A 24,439-nucleotide genomic window follows, 5' to 3' on the forward strand; every position below is an offset into this window, starting at 1 on the left:
ACTATTTTTTATCCAATGTTGCATACATTCGAGGAACACTATGACCAACATTCCCAACAGTTTGTGCCTCCCACACACTATATATCTGAGGCCTACCACCCTGATTCTGCAGAAAATCATTAGGGAATTTTGAGGTATAAAATGGACCTCTTAAGAAAAATGTACAACCAAAATAAACTTTATAAGAACCAATAGGATTGAAATGATGATGTCAACCATGGGGGATGATTCACCATTTTTGGAGTAAAAAAGTAAATAGATTAAAAAATAATAAAATAATAAAACTATTTTTTCAACTCGTATTTTCAACTTATGTCCCTAAGGTTTTACTCAAATTTCTAGTAGGAGTACTCGTTGGATGAAAAATTTAATTCCTCGTCCAAGGAGTACCCATGTTTCATACTTTCGATGGACCATGCTACACAGAAAATTAAAAATATATGAAAAAACGTGATTGCAATCACATTTTTCATGTATTTCTCATTTTTCGTGTAGTAGGGTCCATCTAAAGTATGCAACATGGGTACTCCTTATATGAGGAATCAAATTCTGCATTCAACAAGTGTTTCCACTCAAAATTTGAGTAAACCCATAGACATAAGTTGAAAATATGAGTTGAAAAAATAGTTTTTTCTTTTTTCCCTCTAAAATTTGATGATGTAATCTAATCTTATTTTATTGTTTCCACTATTATTTTATAATTTCCTTAGGAGGCCCATTTTAGACCTCAAAATTCCTCTAATGATCTCTTAAGATTCTCCTTACGGCATGTCCAACATTCCAACTGACTAGTACCCTCACCTCTATGTTGCTGTTGTGACCCATGTCCCTATATAGCTGCATTGAACCTATTTTGCAGTGCCACATTTTCTTTCTCATCTACGTTCTAAGGCATTATTTTTTTGTGCTACCATTTACCTTTACCTTTGTCTTTTCCTTTCCATCCTTGCTGAGATTCATTCTTACGCTTTGACTGTTCATAGAAATGCTTCAATTTCCCAATAATTTCCTCAAGTGACCGAGGCTCATCATAGCTAATCTGATCTCTAAATGCTAATCACAATCCACTGACAAATTGTTAGGGTCCCACCCTAACCCCCTTATTTATGTCATGGGATCACGTCATAGTCAAGAGTCAATAAAGCCCATATTAATATTTGTAAGTGGTTAACCCGCAATTAATGACGAGACCACAGTTAGTTGCAAATGGGCCGTAGTATTAGATAGATGGTATTAATAAAACCCACGGTATTGGCCCGTGGTATTGCATGTATGAGTCATATATAAAGGATAGAGACTCCCTGTGAGGAGCATTGTGTCTTATTTTTGTAGTCGAGCTTTGCTCTATTGGAGGTTTCCCCCTCGAAGAGGCAAGTGAACATTACTCTCTGAATAATAAAATCATTGCTATTCTGTGTTCTGGGTATCTTTTCTTCGCATATTCTGTATTTGGGTATCATTTTGCAGGTTAAGAGCATAACAAGTGGTATCAGAGCACTTTCCAGGGCCGGTGGGATCTCCAATTCTTAGCAAAATTTTTTTTCGGCTAGGGACGTGTTTCGGCGTCTTTAAACCACGGGATCTGTCGTTGAGTGCATAAACCTGCGGATTTGGGGAGGCATGCACGCAGGAAATACAAGAGGTGGTCACGTCTGTTGGACTCCCTTGTAACCCCTGTGGGTACCCCTTCGAGTAGTAGCGCATTAGACAGAACCGCGCACGGACTGTCTTCCACGTACCCTCTGGGTATATCGGAAGCCCCCTAGGCTCCCTTGAAACCTCGCCATAGATAAACCGTCGGCCATCTTGTGGCTACAGTACATCGAGAACAACACTCGGAGAGATTACTCGCCCGTACGATAGGGAAGTCGGGTTGTACGGCTAAGGGTACGGTCGATCCTCCTTAGTTAGAGCCCTGAAACATTGGGCCGAGTACTACTGCCAGACCCTTATGTATATTGCGATCTGTAGCACCTGACACTCCTCACGACCATAGTTTCCTTTTCTATCAGGGGATCACACATCATCTATTCCCGATCCGCGTGTGCAAAGAGGTGCAGCAGCAGCAGACATCAGTCCCGCAGATCCATCAGATCCGCCGCAACAGTTGTTCCACCATTCAGATCTCTCAGACCCACCAGATCGAAGTTGTTGTGAAGGGTTCCTATACCAGGGTATACTTTTCGCAGGACTTTTGGCAGCATTGACATTTTGAGGATTTGGCGGCTGTAGTATTGATCAAGAAGGAGTAAAACTCCGTTAGGAGTTTTCAAAAAAAAAAAAAAAGTCTGAGATCTTCCGGGGTGCTTATTGGTGATCTAGCCCATCCGAATCAGGACGACGAGCTGAGCAAGGTGGTACCATTCAATTTATTAGTAAAATTTTTTTAGGCGGTCCCAATTTTTCATCAGGTTGGTGTATGGTAGAAACTAGAGCTCAAGCGATGGCCAATGAAAGGATGGACAAAATTGAAGAAACTGTGAACTCCATCCAAACTGAGATTCGCGGACTAAGTCTCCAGATACAACAATTACTCTCGAAGGGCAAGGAGCAAGCCCACGAGGAGGCGTATAATGGCCATGAATACAATGAGGGTGAGTCTAGCCACTCTCCTCACATCTGGCACACCCATCCACCACCCAGTCAGCGACCTCCCAAGTTGGATGTGCATAAATTTGACGGTTCTCACCTGTCTACATGGCTAGCACAAATGGAGCAGTATTTCAACTTGAATCATATCCCAGATGATGCGACTAAGCTTATGTTGGGGAGCATGTACTTGGACAATGAACGGTGGCAATGGTGGGAATGGCATCAGCGTTGCAATGGACCTTTTAGGACGTGGACCCAATTTACCAAAGCTCTTCGAGATCGCTTTGAACAGGAAGACTCTTTTTTGGGTCGTCTCACTAAGCTCCGACAGACTGGTACAGTGGATGAATATATTACCGCTTTTGAAGCCTTAGCCTTCCACACTAGGGGTCTCACAGATGATTTCTACACGGAATGTTTTATCAGTGGTCTTAAAGAAGCCATCAAAGCTCAAGTTCTACTTCACCACCCTCCCACGTGGACAGAGGCTTGCTAGGTAGCTCGTAATGTGGAACGTGCATTAGCAGCCCAATACAGTCGCCCAAATTTCCCCGTTAAAGGTCGTCCCCCACAGGCTCACAACACGACTCAAACACTTAAGGTCCAAAAGGTGTCACCTGCGGAAATGGCTGAAAGAAGGAAGCAAGGACTATGTTACTACTGTGATGAAAAATACTCCCCAGTTCATAAATGCAAGGAGCCCAAATTTTTTCAAATAGATGCCACTGACTACAGCTCAACAGAGGAAGATCCACCACTTGAGGAACATGAGGCGCTAGAAGAAGACAACCCAAAGGAGAATGTCTCTGACGAACCAGTTATTTCACTGCATGCGTTGGCAGGGATTTCTTCCCCTCAAACTCTCAAAATCCGGGGTTTTCTTAAACATCGCCCAGTAGTAGTCTTGATAGATAGTGGAAGTACCCATAATTTCATCCATCAAAAAATTGCAGAAGCAGCGCATTGTTTTGTACGAGCAGTTTCTAACTTCCAATTCCAAATTGCGGATGGGGGCACAATGAAATGTGAAGGCCGCTGTGAAAATGTCAAACTTCAAATGGGGGATTATCAGTTGAAAACCCACATGTTTTCCATACACATGGGGGGTTGCGACTTTGTCCTCGGCGCTGAATGGCTCCGCACTCTTGGGCCAATCACAATGGATTTCCAGGAGTTACATATGAGTTTTAAGCAGAACAACTCCACACATACCCTCCGTGGACTTCAGGCGGGAGCCCCCTCTATCATCAGCTCGCATAGGATGGAAAAATTGTTAAAAAAGGGCCATCATGGAGTAGTAGCTCAATTTAATGCCATCCAGGTAGTCGAAACCATGTCTCTGCCAATTCATCATGAGATGCAATAGACATTAAATAACCATCAGACGGTCTTTGACAAGCCTCATGAGCTTCCACCTTCGCGAGGGGAACATGATCATAGCATCACCTTGGTTCCAGGGGCCCAACCCCCAAATGTGCGGCCATACAGATATCCGTTCACCCAAAATAATGAAATAAAAAAAATCATCAAGGAACTGTTGGAAGCAGGTGTCATTCATCCCAGCATTAGTCCTTATTCATCCCCAGTGGTCATGGTGCTCAAGAAAGATGGGGAGTGGCGGATGTGTCCCGACTTCAGGGCCCTCAATAAGTTGACAGTCAAAGATAAATTTCCCATCCCGGTGGTTGACGATTTGCTAGACGAACTCAATGGGGCTCAATTCTTCACTAAGTTGGATCTTCTCTCAGGCTACCACCAAATTCGCATGAAGGAAGTCGACATTACCAAGACGGCTTTCAGAACTCATGAAGGCCATTATGAGTTCCTGGTCATGCCATTTGTTCTTTGTAATGCCCCCTCTACTTTTCAGAGCCTTATGAATCACATTCTCAAACCATATCTTAGAAAATTTGTCCTTGTCTTCTTCGATGACATCCTCATCTATAGTGGCACTTGGGCTGCACATCTTCAGCATGTAGATCTACTCTTGCAACTGCTCCGCAAGCATAAATTATTTGCCAAGATGTCCAAGTGTTCGTTTGGCATGGAAGAAGTTGACTATTTGGGCCACATTGTGGGGTGTGAAGGTGGACCCCAAAAAGATCCATGCAATGCAAGAATGGCCTCAACCTAAGACCTTGAAGAGCTTGAGAGGATTTTTGGGTCTCACAGGCTATTATCGTAAATTTGTCCGCAACTATGGCTGCATAGCGAAGCCCCTCACTCAACTCCTAAAGAAAAATTCCTTCTTCTGGAACGAGGAAGCACAACAGGCATTTACCGCTCCCAAAAAACCCATGTGTTCCACTCCAGTCTTAGCACTACCTGACTTCACCAAATCCTTTGTCATTGAATGTGATGCTTCGGGTACAGGTATTGGGGCGGTCTTAATGCAGGAAGGGAGACCGTTGGCCTTCACAAGCCAACAACTCAGTGGGAGGAATCTAGGCCAATCTACCTACGAGAAGGAAATGATGGCCATCTTACATGCAGTCGAGACCTGGCGACCTTACTTATTGGGGCGACGTTTCCAAATCCGCACAGATCATCACAGTCTTAAATATTTTTTGGAGCAACGCCTATCCTCCCCACAACAAAATAAATGGTTAGCCAAAATGCTGGGATGTGATTATGAGATCATTTACAAGAAAGGGAAAGACAATAGTGTAGCAGATGCATTATCTCGCCAATTTGAGGAGGAAAGTACTCTGCTCGCAATTTCCCTCCCCATTCCAGACTAGATTGAAGAGGCTCGTAGGGAATGGTTTTCACACCCCGGGCTATTCCAAGTCATTTCTCAATTGCAGGTAGATCCTAATTCCACCAAGGGCTACTCGTGGCAGAATGATATTCTTCGCTACAAGGACAGAGTCGTAATCTCACCAACATCCACCCTCAAAAGTCGCATTTTGGCAGAATTGCACTCATCTCCCATTGCAGGACATTCGGGCTTTCAGAAGACGTATGCTCGCACCAGAAGATCATTTTTTTGGATAGGCATGAAAAAGGACATCCTTACCTTCGTAGCAGAATGTGATGTCTGTCAACACCACAAAGGGGAAACCGTCAACACACCAGGCACATTACAACCATTGCCCATTCCGACATCAATTTGGACGGAGGTTTCTATGGATTTCATTACAGGTCTTCCAAAGTCAGGGAACAAGTCAGTCATCATGGTGGTTGTGGACTGACTGTCGAAGTATGCTCATTTCTGCGCCCTACCCCACCCGTTTACACCAAATTTGGTTGCTCAATCTTTCATGGATCAGATCTTCAAATTGCATGGCATGCCCACTTCTATTGTGTCCGACCGCGACCCGATCTTCACCAGTAATTTTTGGCAGGAACTCTTCAGAATACAAGGCACTCAACTCAAACTCAGTACTTCATATCATCCGCAAATAGATGGTCAAATCGAAGCCATCAACAAATGTCTAGAAACCTACCTTAGGTGTTTCACTTCAGAAAAGAAACACCTTTGGGTACAGTGGTTACCTCTGGCTGAATGGTGGTATAACACCAACTATCATGCCACCACCAAAATGACTCCCTATGAAGCAGTATATGGTCAACTTCCGCCTTCCCCTACTTCTTATCTCAAAGGGTGCTCCAAAGTACAAGCAGTGGAACAACTCCTACAACACTGCGCAACCATGCTCGCCCATCTTAGAGAGAATCTTCATCAAGCTCAGAACCGCATGAAGCAACAGGGTTGACCAGCATCGCTCAGAGTGCCAATTTCAAGAAGGGGATCAGGTCTTTTTGAGGCTGCAACCATATAAGCAAACATCACTCAAAGACAAGGGTTGTCAAAAGCTCTCTCCAAAATTCTACGGACCATACCAAGTACTTTAGCGCATTGGAGAAGTGGCTTACAAGTTGGCTTTGCCACCTACGACAAAAATCCATCCAGTTTTCCATGTATCGTGCCTCAAGAAAGTGACTGGGAACAATTGCCGAGTTCAAACCAGTCTACCTGAATTGGACGAAGAAGGGTCAATCTGGCTTCAACCCGAACAGGTTCTAGACACACGAGACAAGCACCTGCGCGACCGCATGATTAAGGAAGTCCTCGTCAAATGGAAAGACACCTCTCCGGAAGATGCAACTTGGGAACCAACCACTATTCTTCAGCTGTTTTCGCAGCTTTAGCCTTGAGGACAAGGCTAGTCTTAAGGGGGAGGGCATGTTAGGGTCCCACCGTAACCCCCTTATTTATGTCATGGGATCACGTCATAGTCAAGAGTCAATAAAGCCCATATTAATATTTGTAAGTGGTTAACCCGCAATTAATGACGGGACCACAGTTAGTTGCAAATGCGCCGTAGTATTAGATAGATGGTATTAATAAAACCCACGGTATTGGCCCGTGGTATTGCATGTATGAGTCATATATAAAGGATAGAGACTCCCTGCGAGGAGCATTGTGTCTTATTTTTGTAGTCGAGCTCTGCTCTATTGGAGGTTGCCCCCTCGAAGAGGCAAGTGAACATTACTCTCTGAATAATAAAATCATTGCTATTCTCTGTTCTGGGTATCTTTTCTTCGCATATTCTATATTTGGGTATCATTTTGCAGGTTAAGAGCATAACACAAATCGATGAACTTTAGCCTTATCATATTTAAGATATGGTACATACGTCAATAGCTCCAGAAACTTAGTCGTGTATTCTTCCTCTGTCATTGATCACATCTTTAGCTCGTAGAATTCTTTGGCCTTACTGTCATAGTACCTTTTTGACAAGTATTTCTTCCTGAAAATCCTCTTGAACTAGTGCCAACTCAAGTCATCTGTCCTAATGTCTCTGACCCATTTCAATTCCCACCAGATCTCTGCTTTAGCTTTCAAGATGAAGATAGCTACTATGGCCTTCATGTTATCTATGTATTTATGGAACTCAAATAATTTTTTCATCCCAAGTATCTAATCCTCTACATCTTCCAGCTTCTTCACATATCCATCAAAAGTAGGTGGCTTTGATTTCCTAAATTTATCTCGAAAGTGTCCCCTATCACTCCTCTTGTAAGGATGATAACGACGATGATCATGATGTCTTTTTGAACCAGAACTAGAATAGTAAATGTATCCATCACCTCTCCTATCTAGAGTATCCAAAAACCTTCCATCTCTAATAGTGTCATCTCTATCCGAAATGTGACCACCATGAGGCCTACTGCCATATGCCTCATTAGTTCATTCCTCCTGCCCATGGATGATCTGAAGTGGCCCTTGTCACTGCAATTCTGACAAACTCTGAAGAAGTATAAGATTAACCTCTACTTGTTTCTCTTGTGCCTCTATGATCTTGTCATTGTCTGCCTTACAACTCCTTATTTCTTCCTCAAACTTCTCAATGTGTCTACCAAATCAGAAGAGTGCCCAACACCACATTGCTCATTTGGTTCTTAAGGAGAGTTTTTGTAGTCTACCATCTTGCTAGTCATTTTGATATCTTTCCTGCAAAGCATACTATGTCAGCTAAACCAAATCACAATAAACCAACGTACCTTAGCATATCTCGCAGAGGATATCTCGTATGAAAGATCAAAAAATCAGCGTGATGCATGTATAACATAATCATAACAACATATAGACATTTAAAAATAAGTGCATCAACACATAATCATCATTCTAGCTAGAGTCCAGTCATCGATGCATGACCATATCAACTACACATACCATGACCTCATGCATGACACTACAACCATTACATCACTGTACCCTTGACCACATGTGAACATTAACATGCATAAGCAATGTGTAATCAATCTCACACAGGTATGAACGCATATAATCAAAGTATAAGCGATCAATACTAGAAACCAAGACTAGAAGAATGATACATGCAACCAAGCATTCAAGAATGCAACCAATCATACAAGAATATTACCAAGCATAAAAAAATGATACATGTAAGCGACATATACAATAGGTAACCAATCATACTCATGATGATGCATCCCACAACAACAACATCAACTTCCACATGGTGACATCACTATAACCATGATCATCACCATGTAATGTAACAAGCACATGGAATGCAAGCATAAGAGACACTCATGCAACTGAAATTAATGCATGAACAACAAACAAAACCCTTCCAATCTGAGGGTGAACCATGTTTTGATACCACTCTGTAACACCCTCCTCCCACATCTACCTAGGTAACTGGTCAACCTAGGTAAACATGCAACGAGAGGCTACTATGATTAGGTTCGACCTCCGATGTGAACTTAAGGAAATGGAATCAGTGGAAACACAACAAACAAACCTTCCACATTAGCTATAAGATCCTTGAGAATCATCCCAACACTTCAGGTAGCTAGCCCCTGGGTCCCACTTAAGTTTTTGATCAATTGACCTCTGGACGCTCTCATGCTATAGGGCTGCCAGCGTCTAGGGACTATTTTGCTTAGTTTCGTGCCAGGGTCCCTGGGTTTTGAGCCACTTTTTCAGGCCCAGAGCCCAGGTCACTACCCATAATTGAATGACATCTCCAGAATAGTAAAATAACAGGGAAATAATGATGCAAAAGAAATTAGCTGAACAAGCCCTTAACCAAACCCCTACAAACCATGACAAACATTTCTTCAAACATATCGCAAATATGTAATCTAAAAGTGTAAACAATATATTTAAGCATAGGTATCTCATATCATTTGCTGCATTATCATCTATTAGGTCATATATACATTGTCCATTCATTTACAAGTAAAAACATGATGATATCCATACATAACCACTACCATAAAACACATACATAACCAACATAATAGAAATATAAATACCATTGAAATCACAACCATATGATCCACATATAAATCAGTAAAATACTCATAGAAATACAAGGAGAAATAACCTCATATTGATGATACAAAATACAAACCTGGGATGAGACTTCCATGTTCCACCTGACCATAGAATGGCTGAGCCAAATCTCTTTTCATCCATTCACCCCCGTGCCATATTCCAAGCATGGATGTGGGACTCAAACCAAAATAACCAACCAGGGTATCCCGAGGCTAAACCACCTCACCCTTATCAATAGAAGCAGGCTTTACCGTAATCCCTCCCGGATCATTAGGCCAACACAATAAACATGTAATAACAGGGTTTACCATGATCTCCACCAGATCACTAGTCCAAAAAAGCATGGATGCCACCGGATTTCTCCACCTACACCGTGAGGAATTTTCCTGTCTCCTAGTCTCTTAGGCTTTACCACAATCCAAACCCCAATCACTAGGCCCTAAACCAAGACCCACTCTCTAGGTGTTACCGCATATCCCGAACCCAATATTACTAGACCCAATAGAGAGAAAACAACCTCTTCTCTTTATTGTATATCCTGCCATTCAACGAAATTGATTCCTAGGAAAACCAAGGCAACATAATTTTGGCTTTATCGCAACCCACAGTGTGGATTAGGGGTCACTAGGCCAGTGGATTTACTATGATCCACAGTCTAGTTCAGTGATCACTAGGACATGTGCTCTATCATTCATAGGTCTACCTCACTCAGCTTCGAATCCAACCGACAATCAAGGTCAATTGAAACGTGAGAATCCCATCACACCACGACTATCTTGAAATGGAAAGGCTAGACTGAAAACACTGTCACACCTAGTAAAGCCCATGCCATAACAAGAAAAGAACCACATGAAATACCATGCATGCCAAATATAGAAAGGAAAATACACATGCAAATTGATACCTGAAAAGAATACTGGTGTATCTGCTTGATCCTGCTTTTCCTTGCTTGATCTTTGCTTCCTCTTTCCATCTTTTCCTTTCTTGATCCAATGCCAACATGCTCCAACAAAACTCTCTGTCCAAGAGTGTGAGAGAGAGAGAGAATAATGAGAGAGCTCCAAAATTGAACTGACAAAAGGTTACCAACTGTTCCTCACAAGCCTTTTTATCAATGAGGCCTCTATTTTCTTCATTTTCCATTATTTTTCTTCATTTTCCTCCACACATGCAGCCTATGACCTTTCACCTCCATTTTCTCCTAATTTCCATTATTTTCATAAATAAATGTGCCAAAAATGCCATTTTACCTTTCCAAAGCCTTAGTCACTGCCTTTTCCAATTTCCATAGCCATAATAAAACAATGAACACCCACACTAGGATGTCTTGTCCAACATTAAGCTTGGAATATGTGTCCCATCAACCATGGTTATTACTTTTTCCTTTATTAACTTTTATTACATGGAATTTTCACCAGGACTGTTACAACAAGACATCCTGAAGACAAATTTCAGGTGCCACTATGGGCACTACGAGTTTTTGGTAATGCCATTTGGGTTAACCAACACTCCTGCGACTCTCCAATATGTATGAACCATGTGTTCAATAAGAAATTGTAGAAGTACTTCTTGGTTTTATTCGATGACATATTGGTCTACAACAAGACATGGAAAGACCACTTGAGGCACTTAGAAAAGGTGTTGGAGATTCTGGAGGAGTTATATGTGAAAGAGTCCAAGTGTGAAGTTGGCATGAAAAATATTCTCTACCTAGGGCATGTGGTTGGAAATGATGGGGTCCAGGTACACCAGGATACAATCCAAGCAATCATTGAGTGGCCTACCCTAAAGAACGTTACAAAACTTATGAGCTTCCATTATCTCTACACTTATTACAATAATTTTGTTAAGGGGTTCTCAAAACTAACAACTCCTCTTACAAACCTCACCAAGAAGGGAACCTTCAGCTGGTTAGATAAATCACATGAAACATTCGAGAGAGTGAAGGAAGTGATGAGTACATTCCCTGTGCTTGTACTACCAGATTTCAACTAGCCATTTGTGCTAGAATGTGATGCTTTGTGGACAGGGATAAGAGCAGTTCTTATGCAAAATCAATACCCCATAGCATTCCAAATTTACAATAAAAGAGATTATGAACTGCACTATTTGATCTATTATAAGGATATGTTGGCTACAATGCATACATTAGCCAAATTTAGGTAGTATATGGTGGGGGACATATTTAAAGTAGAAACCGACCATAACATCCAGAGGTTCCTCATGAGGAAGAAGGATCTAAGGGAGAGGCAACAAAAGTGGGTAAGTAAGTTGCAAGCCTATGAATTTAAGAAAGAGTATGCCAAGGACAAGAAAAACATAGTGGCCTGTTAGCCTCCTGTTGCAACAGGTGTTCATCTTTCATGATTGACAATTGAAAGTACCAAATATGTCATACTTTGCATTCTGCAATTCTCCATATTTCCAAAAGAGGCCAAAGAAGAGGCCATGAAAGTGTGCCAGTCTAAATGCCACTGTTGTATTCCAAATTTTGATGAGTTAACCATTTCTGAAGAATTTTCTGTTAAGGGAAGGCCAAATAGCTTAATCTTGGATTCCCTAGGTTTCAATTTCTTGTTTTAGAATATAGAGAATGAAAATCTGTCCAAACAGTTTAATCTTGGCAGACTTGTAGATAGGTAGAGAAACAAAGGAGCCCAACTGCTTAATCTGGGACCTTGGAAGAAATAAGTGTAGATTTAGATAGGAGGACAGCAAAAAGAAAAAAGGACGATCAGGGTCTGCAATTCTAAGTGCACCCATGCAAAAAGAAGAAAAAATGTTACGTAAGTAGGCTGGGTAAGTAGTTTTTGTGGTTGCAGAATCAAGCTGTGTGATCCATTTCATGTTTTCAAGTGTTATATCTTTTCAGATCACAGTTATGATGCAGTTTTTCATTTGGAGGAGCTCAAGCGAGGCATGTCTAACTCCCCCTTTTTCTCATTCCCCAAATCCCTCACTAACATCCCCTTGAGGACCTTGGGATCTGCCCAACCAGTCCTGTTATCACTTCATTTTTGTAAAGCACCAAGTCAAGCTTTGACTTTCTTCTGTGAAAAGAAGCCACATTTCTTGTGTAAAAATCATGTCTCCACAGTCCATTCACTTCCTATGTCTAAGTTTCAGCTCACCAACTTAGCCTCTCCCCTACGCTTCACCTCACAAATTCATATTAACTCCTAACTCTATTATCTAGCTCCCTAGATCATCTCCTTATCCCCTATTACACAAAAAACTATATAAAAACCCCAAAAATATTACATATCCCACCTTATAGCACTATAGCTATGTACATACAGTTCTGGGATATAATATTCCATCTGGGACTATTATGAACCCATCCGCGTCATAACTCTGGGATTGGTCTAAACTCTGGTTAGCCTAATAACCTATACCCACCCCTTTATCCTCAAAACCTTATAATTCTACCTCCGTAGTCATTTCCCCAATGTCTAATGTTAATAGTTTTGGTTAAACATTAAAATTAACCCGCGACCCACATTAACCAAGTTTTTTGACCCCCTTGGCGCGTTTTTATTTAAATATGTTGGGTGGGTCCCGTCCCTAACCCCCTATCACTTCACCTTTAACGCCAGCCGTCCGATGCCCAGCACCCGAGATCAACGGTGGGCGGTAATTCCTGCGCCCCGATCTGCCGGAGTTGAACTTCCGGGTATGGGCGGTTTCCCCGTCGTACCCCCGCCACGTGTCAGCTTCCCGGTGTGTTCGGAGGCCCCTCACCCAATACTGCCTGTGCCGAAAGGTGGTGCGGGGAAAACCGGATACCGCCTCCGCCGAGTGACATCAGCGCAATGTCATCATGACATCATCATCTTGCGTCGGCCTCCTGCCACTGTGTCCTTGCCACATCATTTCCACGTCGCTGCCACCGTACTTCCACGTCATCACCCCTACTGTACCGCCACATCACCCGGATGTACTGCTGACATCACCCTGCTGACGTCACCCTGCCATGTCACCGCCGTACTGGGACCCATTGTTGACATCATCGCCGAAAAGGGCACGAAGCACGAAATCTGCAGCAACGGATGCCCGGAATGAAAAACCGAGGCATGCATCGCTAAGGAAAATAGGCCAAAATGGAAGCCCTCTCATGGCTCGGCTACTAGCAGGCCCGAAATTCACAAAATGTCAAGAATTTCTTCACGCAGGATTCAGAAAAGGGGCAAAACAGTTCTTAAAGCATCAGAGGGCCGAACAACAACCATGAAAGGTCGATGGGACAGTTTAAAGAGTATCAGCGGTGAGAAAAGGCGCACATTCAGTGCCAAAGCATATCAAGGAAGCGGCAAAGAGTATCAGTTAAATGTTTTTAATGGAAATCTTTATTTCCCAAAGCAGGTGAACATTGAATGGCCTCCAACAAAGTCAAAGAAAGCGGTGAAAGCCCATCAAGGCTCTCCGATCATAGTTGAAGCATTTAAAGCCACCGAACAACAATGGATCAAAACCCAAAGCACAATTATGGCTAAATGATCAACACAGAGCCATAAAGACAACACATTAACTCTTTTGATACAGCTGCCCCCAGCGCAGCTCGAAGATATTTTCTCGCATTTATTTTAGACATATGTTAGGTTAAAGACATTTATTATAGCAGATCTGTCTGAGATCTGATTTTTGTAGATATTTTGCTTATCAAAACCACCCTAATTTACTGTTTAAAGGGTTGGTTGGTTAATGCACTCCAAGAGAGACTCGCTCTGTATATTTGATATGTTTTCCTTAATCAAAGACTACTGAAAGCTTGGAGAATGGACTGTGTGCTGTGTATTAATGTTTTGAAGAATTGAATGTGGAATTCTTGTGCTGCAATATGACTCAATAAGTGCCTTTTACCTCTGTTTTCATTGATATATGCTCATATTATACATGTATCACCATCTAAATAGCAGAAAGAAAGATTAGCTTAGAACTTGCTTGGCTGCACTCTATGCTCAATTTATGATGTTTCCTTATGTTTTCATCTGAATTGGTAATGAATATGAATTCCCTTTGGCTCATATTCCCCCTAATTCACTCATGTTTGACATTTATCTAGGGATTCTTTATTGCTCCTAGATAGAGCTCATTCACCTTCCTTCTGTTAAGCTGAATGAGAAATTCTTAATTGCTTCTCATTCCTTAGCCCTCATTCCATCCTTTAGCTTGAATCATTGTTTCATGTGCCGCTAGCCTACTCCATATTTCTCTCTTGTGACCAAGAAAACGCACCAACAGTCCTACTCCTTGACTCGATTCCCAATGGTTTGAAACTCTCATATTATACTTACCCCTCTACTTGGAAACATCATCATTCACACAAAAACTTAAACAAAACCCCTTGTACTCAATAACTAGCCTAAAATCATCATCAACAAAGTTAAATCATTTAGAGAGAGCCCTCTCTGATTGTAGATGGGCTAGAACCTGCAGTCCAAAGATTGGTTTGTGGTTACCTCGGCCATATCCCTTAAGGAGATTTGGGACAACCTGAGTGATAACATAATGGCGACTCCACTGGGGACCATCCTCAGTTAATTTCACAAATCAAGTTGGAAAGCTCCACTGGGGAACCAATGAATTTTCCAATTGCTGTATATTCCTTAAAACTACAGATGAAGCCTGAATGTCAGCCAGGGAGCCTTTGAAACTGTTCTTGCTTTGCATTTACAGGAGTAAATAAAAGCTGCTTCAGTCAATCTTCATGCTAGTTTTAAGCTGTACATAGCTATTCCAAAATTTAATTAGCTCCTTGCTAATTCCAAAAATGTTCACAGAAAATACCAAAACAAGTTCAGAATCTGGCTCCCAAAAGGAACTCACGTTATACAAGGTCAAATCCAGACCCAAATCCCCTAGCTGCTTTTGAAAATCCCAATTTAATCCCAAGGAACCTCAGGAAGCTAGAGCGAAGAGAAGATTTTGTTGATTCTAGCCCTGAAACAGTTCAGCCAAGCTGTGTTCCAACCCCTGTCAAAGTTTTATTTCGTTCAACCCCTACTTCCCCTTGCTCATCATCCACCTCTCAAAGCACTCCTTCCACACCTCCATTCACTGCACATACTACCACTACCACCACTGTTGTTACAGCTGTTCCAGCTGTTCCTGTTGTTCCACTTATCCCTGTGAATATGGCTAATAGATATGCACCCCTGCAATTACCTGCAAATCCTGGGGCTATGCCTCAGGATTATCAAACTAAAATCACATATTTTGATGGAACTGGTTCTTGCACAGCCCTTCAGCATACCAAGAATATGCAAGACTATTTTGAGAACTACGAGATAGATGATGATAGCGCGAGAATGAAGATTTTCGTCCAAAGTTTGATAGGTGATGTCAGGACTTGGTTTAGAGCACTCACAGCCAATTCCATAGCAGACCCAGAAGCCTTAACCAGTCATTTATCAAAAGATGGGAGAAAAAGAAAGACCCCTTGCATATATTATCTGAATATGACACCATCAAAAGAGGCCCTCAAGAGTCTGTCTTGGACTATTGTGCAAGATTTAATAATGTTTATAATGCAATACCGCAGAACTTAAGACCTCCACCTGATCTTGCTTTGTATAAATTCCCTGATGGTTTTGATACTGATATGGCTTATCAGTTAAGGGAAAGAGCCCCTCAAACCCTTGCTGACATGCAAAATGTTGCTGTTAGCATAGAAGCAAATCTAATTGCCAAAAGAAACAGAGCTAGAACCGAGAGAAGAACCACCTTTAAAGAGGAACCCTCAGCCTTAGATCAAAAGATGGATGCTATTATCAGTGGCATGCAAAGGCTGAGAGACAGAATAGAGAGTGTTGAGAGGAAATCATCATGGGAAGGACAACAACCTAATATAGTAAGGAACCCAAATTTCAGGAAAACTCAAAACACAAATACTGGTAGGTCTAGCCCAGACCATGATGTAAGGCCCCCTTTTCATGAAAATTATGCTAAATCATCTACATCTAGTGAGCCCACATAGGACACTCACATGAACTTAGTGGATTTGAAGGCTGAGCAACAAATTTTCCTAACCCAACAAGACCAAGATGAGCATGACTTTAATCAATTTCAAACTAAATCTGGTGAGTCTTTTGACTTTAAACATGGTCATGATTCAGCTGTTTATGAGGTCCACAAACAGTATAAGCTGAGGACAAGAACCATAGATGTGCCCGAAAAGGTTAAACCAAATGATAGCAAGCAACCGAAGAAGATCAAAGAAAAGGTTGCCCTCGTAGAAACTGCTGATAAAGCAGTCCCTAATCCAAAGGATGTCACAGACATGCAACCCTCTAATGATTAGCCTCTGCCACCTTCTTCCTTGAAAGAAAACTCGAACAACGTTCCGAAAAGCCCTCCTAAAACTGAAAAACCGCAAGCAATCACTTCCCATAACGCTAATAAACAAGAACAATTTGCTGATACTCCAATGGAAAAAGGGAAGCCTGCCTCTCATAATACTAAAACCCAATGTGAACAATCATTTGATTTAGAGGCAGAAATAGGTAAATTGGAGATATCTGTCCCTCTCTCGGAACTTGCCAAACATGATGTGTATAGGCAACAAATTCAAAGATCACTTCAAATCCCAGAAGTCAAGGATGATGTGACTGTTCTAGATGATACCCCTAAACTTCTGTTCTGTCCAGAAGTTAATGGAAAATCAACATATGGATCTGTTCTACCCTTTTATGTCAGTTTGCACATACATGACAAAGTCTTGCACAATGTAACGTTTGACTCAGGTGCCTCACACAATATTATGCCCAAAGCTATCATGGAGAAGCTAAACCTTGATGTTACTAGGCCATACAAAGATCTATTCTCCTTTGACTCAAGTCAAGTCAAGTGTTTAGGCCTCATCAAAGACTTGTGTGTCTCCTTAGTCCAATATCCCAACAAGACAATCCTCATGGATGTGATGGTTGCTGACATTCCACCAAAGTATGGCATGCTATTGTCAAGATCTTGGAGTGCAAAACTCCAAGGATATCTCCAATTAGACCTCTCTTATGCCACTATATCTGTCTTTGGGCAACCAAGGAGACTATATAGAGAAACACTGATGAAGTATGTGGTAACTAGTGAGGACAAGCCCCAAAATTTTCCTATTCACCCAATCCATTCTGATATGGATTCTTTTATTTTATTTAATGATGAAACAAGTCCTCCCACTGATGATATGCCGTTGGATTTAGAACTGGACACACACATCAATGAAGAATCGGTTGCCCATACTGATGAAACTGTCAAAACAATCAAGCCAACCAGCATACAAGAAGAACCTCCCCAAATAGAAAATTCAAATCTGCCCACTGCAAGAATGATTGAAACTCTTGATACTAACCACAAGCAAGAAATCACATGGTATTTAGAGTTTGATGGCTTGGTTAACAAGTTAGGAGCAGGGGCAGGTGTATGGATTCACAATACACATAACAATCATGCAGAAGGCCGTGCCTACAGATTGAATTTCAAATGCACCAATAACATGGTAGAGTATGAGGCTCTCCTTTTAGGCCTTAAACTGCTCAAAGCTCTAGGAGCTGCAAAAGTGTCCATTCTAGGTGACTCTGATTTAATCATACAACAAATGAAAGGCAACTTTGTTACCAATGACAATAGAATGAGGGCCTATAGGACTGTTGCCACTAATATACTCAATGTATTCACTGAATCCAAGCTTGTCAAGATTTCAAGAAATGATAACATTCATGCACACAACCTAGCCACTTTTTCTAGTACATGCAAACTTCCTTTTGAGCCAAATCACCATTTCACTGCTGAGATAAAACATAGGCCTGCTATCCCAAATAATGTTAAAGATTGGCAAGTGTTTGAAAATGATGCCCAGATTAACAATTTCCTCACTCTTGAGCATGAGTTTTCAAATATTAAAATTGACATGGATGCTATGACGGATGAACAACAACAAACAAATGAAAATCAGCAGGCTGTAACAGTTGTAACAGCCAAACAAATGCTAAACCCAACTGTTTTTGACAATGCAAACATAGAAGAGATGAAACAGATGCATTTGGAGGAAATAACCAAAACAGAGGCCGAGATCATTGATCTAAAAGATAACTTTTTGCCCGCTGGCCTCACTCCATTAGAAGATATGTTTGATGCTAACGATGTTCCCAAAAAACCAAAAATGCAGCCCTTAAACGCTGCTATAGAAGAACACAACATTGGGACAGTAGAGAAGCCCAAAATGATCAAACTATCTCAATCCTTGCCACCCGATCAAAAGCCCAAATATGTCGATTTGTTCAAAGAATTCCAAGATGTATTTGCTTGGAGTTATGAGGACTTGAAGTCCTATGACACCTTAGTGATCCAACACACCATTCCCTTAAAACCAAATCAAAAGCCCTTCAAACAGAAATTAAGGAGAATCAATCCTGTGCTTCTCCCTTTGATTGAAAAGGAAGTGAAAAGAATGTTTGAAGCAGGTATCATAGCACCCATCAGATTTTCTGAATGGGTATCCAATCTTGTTCCCACAAGAAAAAAGACAGGTGAGATTAGGCTATGTGTAGACCTAAGAAATTTAAACCAAGTCTCCCTAAAAGACCACTACCCATTGCCAAAAATGGATCACATTCTACAAAGAGTAGTGGGGTCATCTAGAATCTCTTTGCTAGATGGCTTTTCAGGTTTCAATCAAATATTGGTTCACCCGGATGACCAAGACAAGACAACCTTTACCACACCGTGGGGAACATTTAAGTATGTGAAGATGCCTTTCGGACTTAAAAACGCTGGTGCTACCTTTCAAAGGGCAATGGATATTGCATTTGCCAAGGAAATACATGATTTCCTAGTTGTCTACCTCGATGACTTAACCCCTTTCTCCAAATCTGATCAAGAGCACCTAAAACATTTGAGGCAAATATTCATGACATGTAGGAAATATGGCATTTCCTTGAACCCCAAGAAGTCTCTCTTTGGCCTTGAAGAAGGCAAACTTCTTGGCCATATCATATCAAAGGACGGGATTAGAATAGATCCGGAAAGGATCCAAGCCATCCTCCAAATCCCATATCCAAGGAACATAAAAGAGTTGCAAGCATTCCTTGGAAAGATCAATTTCCTAAGGAGATTTATCCCAAATCTAGCCGAGCTGATAAGACTGTTAAGCAACATGTTAAAAAAGGATGCTAAGGTAAAATGGTCTCTTGAAACCAGACAAGCCTTTGAGAGTATCAAATCTGCCTTAACCCAAGCTCCAGTCCTCACAAGTCCACAATTTGACAAAGATTTCATCATATTCTCATTTGCATCTGAGCACACCATAGCTGCTATCCTTTTGCAAAAGGATGATCAAGGAGCTGAAAAGCCAATTGCATTTTTCAGCCAAGCCTTAAGAGATGCCCTTTGAAGTACCAAATCATGGAGAAGCAGGCCTATGCCCTTGTTAAAGCAATCAAAGATTTCCGAGTTTACATTTTATATTCACATGTGATTGCCTATGTCCCAAATGTTGTTGTAAAAGACATATTAACCCAAGAGGGGCTAGAAGGCAAAAGAGGCAAGTGGATTGCTAACATCCTTGAGTATGACATAGAAATAAAACCAACCAAGCTCATAAAGGGACAAGGCTTAGCCAAACTGATGTCTGAAACAAACTTTCAAGCCTTAGACATTAACCAACTGGACAATGAACAGGAGCTGGCGACTCCACAGATCAGTGAAACCTTTTTGCAATCTCCATGGTATGCTGATATATGCTTTGTATTGTTAAACCTGTTTGCTCCCCCAGGATTGTCCAGAACCAAGAAAATATTTTTAAAGATGAAGGCTTCAAAGTTTTGTCTCATAGATGGTGCATTATTTTGGAAAAATCATGAAGGCATATTGCTTAATTGTTTAACCATGAATGAAACTAACAATGTCATGAAAGAATTCCATGCAGGGGACTGTGGAGGACATCTATATTGGAAGTCCACTGCTGATAAAATTTTAAGGGCTGTTTTTTTTGGCCCTCTTTGTTTGTAGATGTAAAGAAGTTTGCTATCTCATGTCATAAATGCCAAATCTTTGAGGGCAAAAGAAAGTTGTTACCCTTGCCTCTTAAGCCCATTTCGACCGAGAAGCCCTTTCAACAATGGGGTCTTAACTTCATTGGAGAAATCCACCCCTCTTCCTCAGGCCAGTACAAGTGGATTCTAATAGCCACCGACTATTTCGCTAAGTGGATTGAAGCCATCCCATGTAGACAGGCCAATGACTCCATCACTATCCAATTCCTTGAGACCAATATCCTTTCTAGATTTGGCTGCCCTGAGAAGATCATTACTGACAATGCTACTGCCTTCAAATCCAAAAAGATGTTAAATTTTTGCCATAAATTTCACATTACCTTGGGCCATTCCACAGCCTATTACCCTCAAGGTAATGGCTTGGCCGAATCATCCAACAAAAGCCTCATCAACATCATAAAGAAAGTGCTAGAAGAAAACAGGAAGAACTGGCATAGAAAGTTCACAAATGCCCTGTGGGCAGACAAAATTTTAACAAAGAAATCCATTGGGATGAGCCCTTATGAGCTGGTGTATGGCATGGAGGCCAGATTTCCATCTTCCTTGAGCATTCCTATCATCAAGCTGTTACAAGAGATTCAGGCAGAACCAAATGATATTCAACGAAGAATAAACCAGACCATTCATCTTCAGCAAACAAGAGAACAAGTCTATAACAGAGCTCAAATTTTGCAAGAGAAGCTCAAAAAGATGTTTGATAAGAGAGCTAAGGCTGAATATTTCTGTGTTGGCAACAAAGTTCTAAGGTGGGACTCACGAAGAGAAGACAAGGGCAAACATGCAAAATTTTATTTTCTATGGAAAGGTCCATTTGTTATCAGCGCTGTGCAGGGCAATAACACATATTTCCTCAAACCTGTTGAGGACGACACAACTGAAGAAGGCCCTGTCAATGGCCGAATGCTAAAGCATTATTATGATCCCTGTTGTTGAACACAGCGCAGCTGTATTATATTTGTACATAAATACTTGTATTTTCAGCACTTTGTTTTTTAGCAGGCCGAATAATGGAACAGTGCAGCAAAGTTTTTTAAAGGCAGAACCAAAAATCAAGGGAAATGCTCCAGTTTTGTTCCCCTATGTTGTGTTTATTTCAAAGGCAGGTTCTCAGGCAGAAATGCATGTAATCATAGAGCACGCAGAAGAAAGCAGGCGATGCTGCTATGGTATAAAAATTCAGTTGATGAGAATGCTGTGTTCAGGTTTCAAAGTTTCAATCATTTGACAGCCAGCACAAGGGAAGTTTCAGTCTAAAGCAACAATAGAAGATCAAGGCAGTCTGACCTGCTGTTCTTGGCTTTTCACAAGGAAAATCCATCCCCAAGTGGAGCCACTGTTAGCCTCCTATTGAAACAGGTGTTAATCTTTCATGATTGACAGTTGAAAGTACCAAATATGTCATACATTTCATTCTGCAATGCTCCATATTTCCAAAAGAGGCCAAAGAAGAGGCCATGAAAGTGTTCCAGTCTAAATGCCACTGTTGTATTCCAAATTTTGATGAGTTAATCATTTTTGAAGAATTTTTCTGTTAAGGGAAGGCCAAACAGCTTAATCTTGGCTTCCCTAGGTTTCAATTTCTTGTTTTAGAATATAGAGAATGAAAATCTGTCCAAACAGTTTAATCTTGGCAGATTTGTAGATAGGTAGAGAAACAAAGGAGCCCAACTGCTTAATCTAGGCCCTTGGAAGAAATAAGTGTAGATTTCGATAGGAGGACAACAAAAAGAAAAAAGGATGATCAGGGTCTGCAAGTCCAAGTGCACCCATGCAAAAAGAAGAAAAAATGTTAGGTAAGTAGGCTGGGTAAGTAGTTTTTGTGGTTGCAGAATCAAGCTGTGTGATCCATTTCATGTTTTCAAGTGTTATATCTTTTTAGATCACAGTTATGATGCAGTTTTTCATTTGGAGGAGCTCAAGCGAGGCATGTCTAACTCCCCCTTCTTCTCATTCCCCAAATCACTCACTAACATCCCCTTGAGGACCTTGGGATCTGCCCAACTAGTCCTGTTATCAATTCATTTTTGTAAAGCACCAAGTCAAGCTTTGACTTTCTTCTGTGAAAAGAAGCCACATTTCTTGTGTAAAAATCATGTCTCCACAGTCCATTCACTTCCTATGTCTAAGTTTCAGCTCACAAACTTAGCCTCTCCCCTACACTTCACCTCACAAATTCATATTAACTCCTAACTCTATTATCTAGCTCCCTAGATCATCTCCTTATCCCCTATTACACAAAAAACTATATAAAAACCCCAAAAATATTACATATCCCACCCTATAGCACTATAGCTATGTACATACAGTTCTGGGATATAATAGTCCACCTGGGACTATTATGAACCCATCCGTGTCATAACTCTGGGATTGGTCTAAACTCTGGTTAGGCTAATAACCTATACCCACCCCTTTATCCTCAAAACCTTATAATTCTACCTCCGCAGTCATTTCCCCAATGTCTAATGTTTAATAGTTTTGGTTAAAAATTAAAATTAACCCGTGACCCACATTAACCAAGTTTTTTGACCCCCTCGGCGCATTTTTATTTAAATATGTCGGGCGGGTCCCGTCCCTAACCCCTTATCAATTCCCCTTTACTGCCAGCTGTCTGATGCCCAGCACCTGAGATCAATGGTGGGCGGTAATTCCTGCGCCCCGATCTGCCGGAGTTTAACGTCCGGGGGATGGGCGGTTTCCTCGTCGTACCCCGCCACGTGTTAGCCTCTCGGTGTGTTCGGAGGCCCCTCACCCAATACCGCCTGTGCCGAAAGGTGGTGTGGGGAAAATCGGATACCGCCTCTGCCGAGTGACGTCAGTGCCACATCATCATGACGTCATCATCCTGCGTCGGCCTCCTGCCACCGTGTCCTTGACACGTCATTGCCATGTCGCTGCCACCGTACTTCCATGTCATCACCCCTACTGTACCACCACGTCACCCGACCGTACTGCTGATGTCACCTTGCCACGTCACCGCCGTACTGGGACCCACTACTGACGTCATCACCGAAAAGGGAGCGAAGCGCGAAATCTGTAGCAACGGATGCCCAGAATGAAAAACCGAGGCATGCATCGCTAAGGAAAATAGGCCAAAATGGAAGCCCTCTCATGGCTCAGCTACCAGCAGGCCCGAAATTCGCAAAATGTCAAGAATTTCTTCACGCAGGATTCAAAAAAGGGGCAAAACAGTTCTTAAAGCATCAGAGGGCTGAACAACAGCCATGAAAGGTCGATGGGACAGTTTAAAGAGTATCAGCGGTGAGAAAAAGTGCACATTCAGTGCCAAATCATATCAAGGAAGCAACAAAGAGTATCAGTTAAATGTTTTAATGGAAATCTTTATTTCCCAAAGCAGGTGAACATTGAATGGCCTCCAACAAAGTCAAAGAAAGCGGTGAAAGCCCATCAAGGTTTTCTGATCACAGTTAAAGCATTTAAAGCCACCGAACATCAATGGATCAAAACCCAAAGCACAGTTATGGCTAAATGATCAGCACAGAGCCATAAAGACAACACGTTAACTCTTTTGATACAACTGCCCCTAGCGCAGCTCGAAGATATTTTCTCGCATTCATTTCAGACATATGTTAGGTTAATTACAGCAAATCTGTCTGAGATTTGATTTTTGTAGATATTTTGCTTATAAAAACCACCCTAATTTACTGTTTAAAGGGTTGGTTGGTTAATGCACTCCAAGAGAGACTCGCTCTGTATATCTGATATGTTTTCCTTAATCAAAGACTGCTGAAAGCTTGGAGAATGGACTGTGTGCTGTGTATTAATGTTTTGAAGAATTGAATGTGGAATTCTTGTGCTGCAATATGACTCAATAAGTGCCTCTTACCTCTGTTTTCATTGATATATGCTCATATTATACATGTATCACCATCTAAATAGCAGAAAGAAAGATTAGCTTAGAACTTGCTTGGCTGCACTCTATGCTCAATTTCTGCTGTTTCTTTATGTTTTCATCTGAATTGGTAAT

The sequence above is a fragment of the Pinus tabuliformis genome, chromosome 1_2 (assembly GCF_031772625.1).
Source record: "Pinus tabuliformis cultivar Carrire ecotype Pingquan chromosome 1_2, CPIR1, whole genome shotgun sequence".
Taxonomy (NCBI): Eukaryota; Viridiplantae; Streptophyta; class Pinopsida; order Pinales; family Pinaceae; genus Pinus; species Pinus tabuliformis.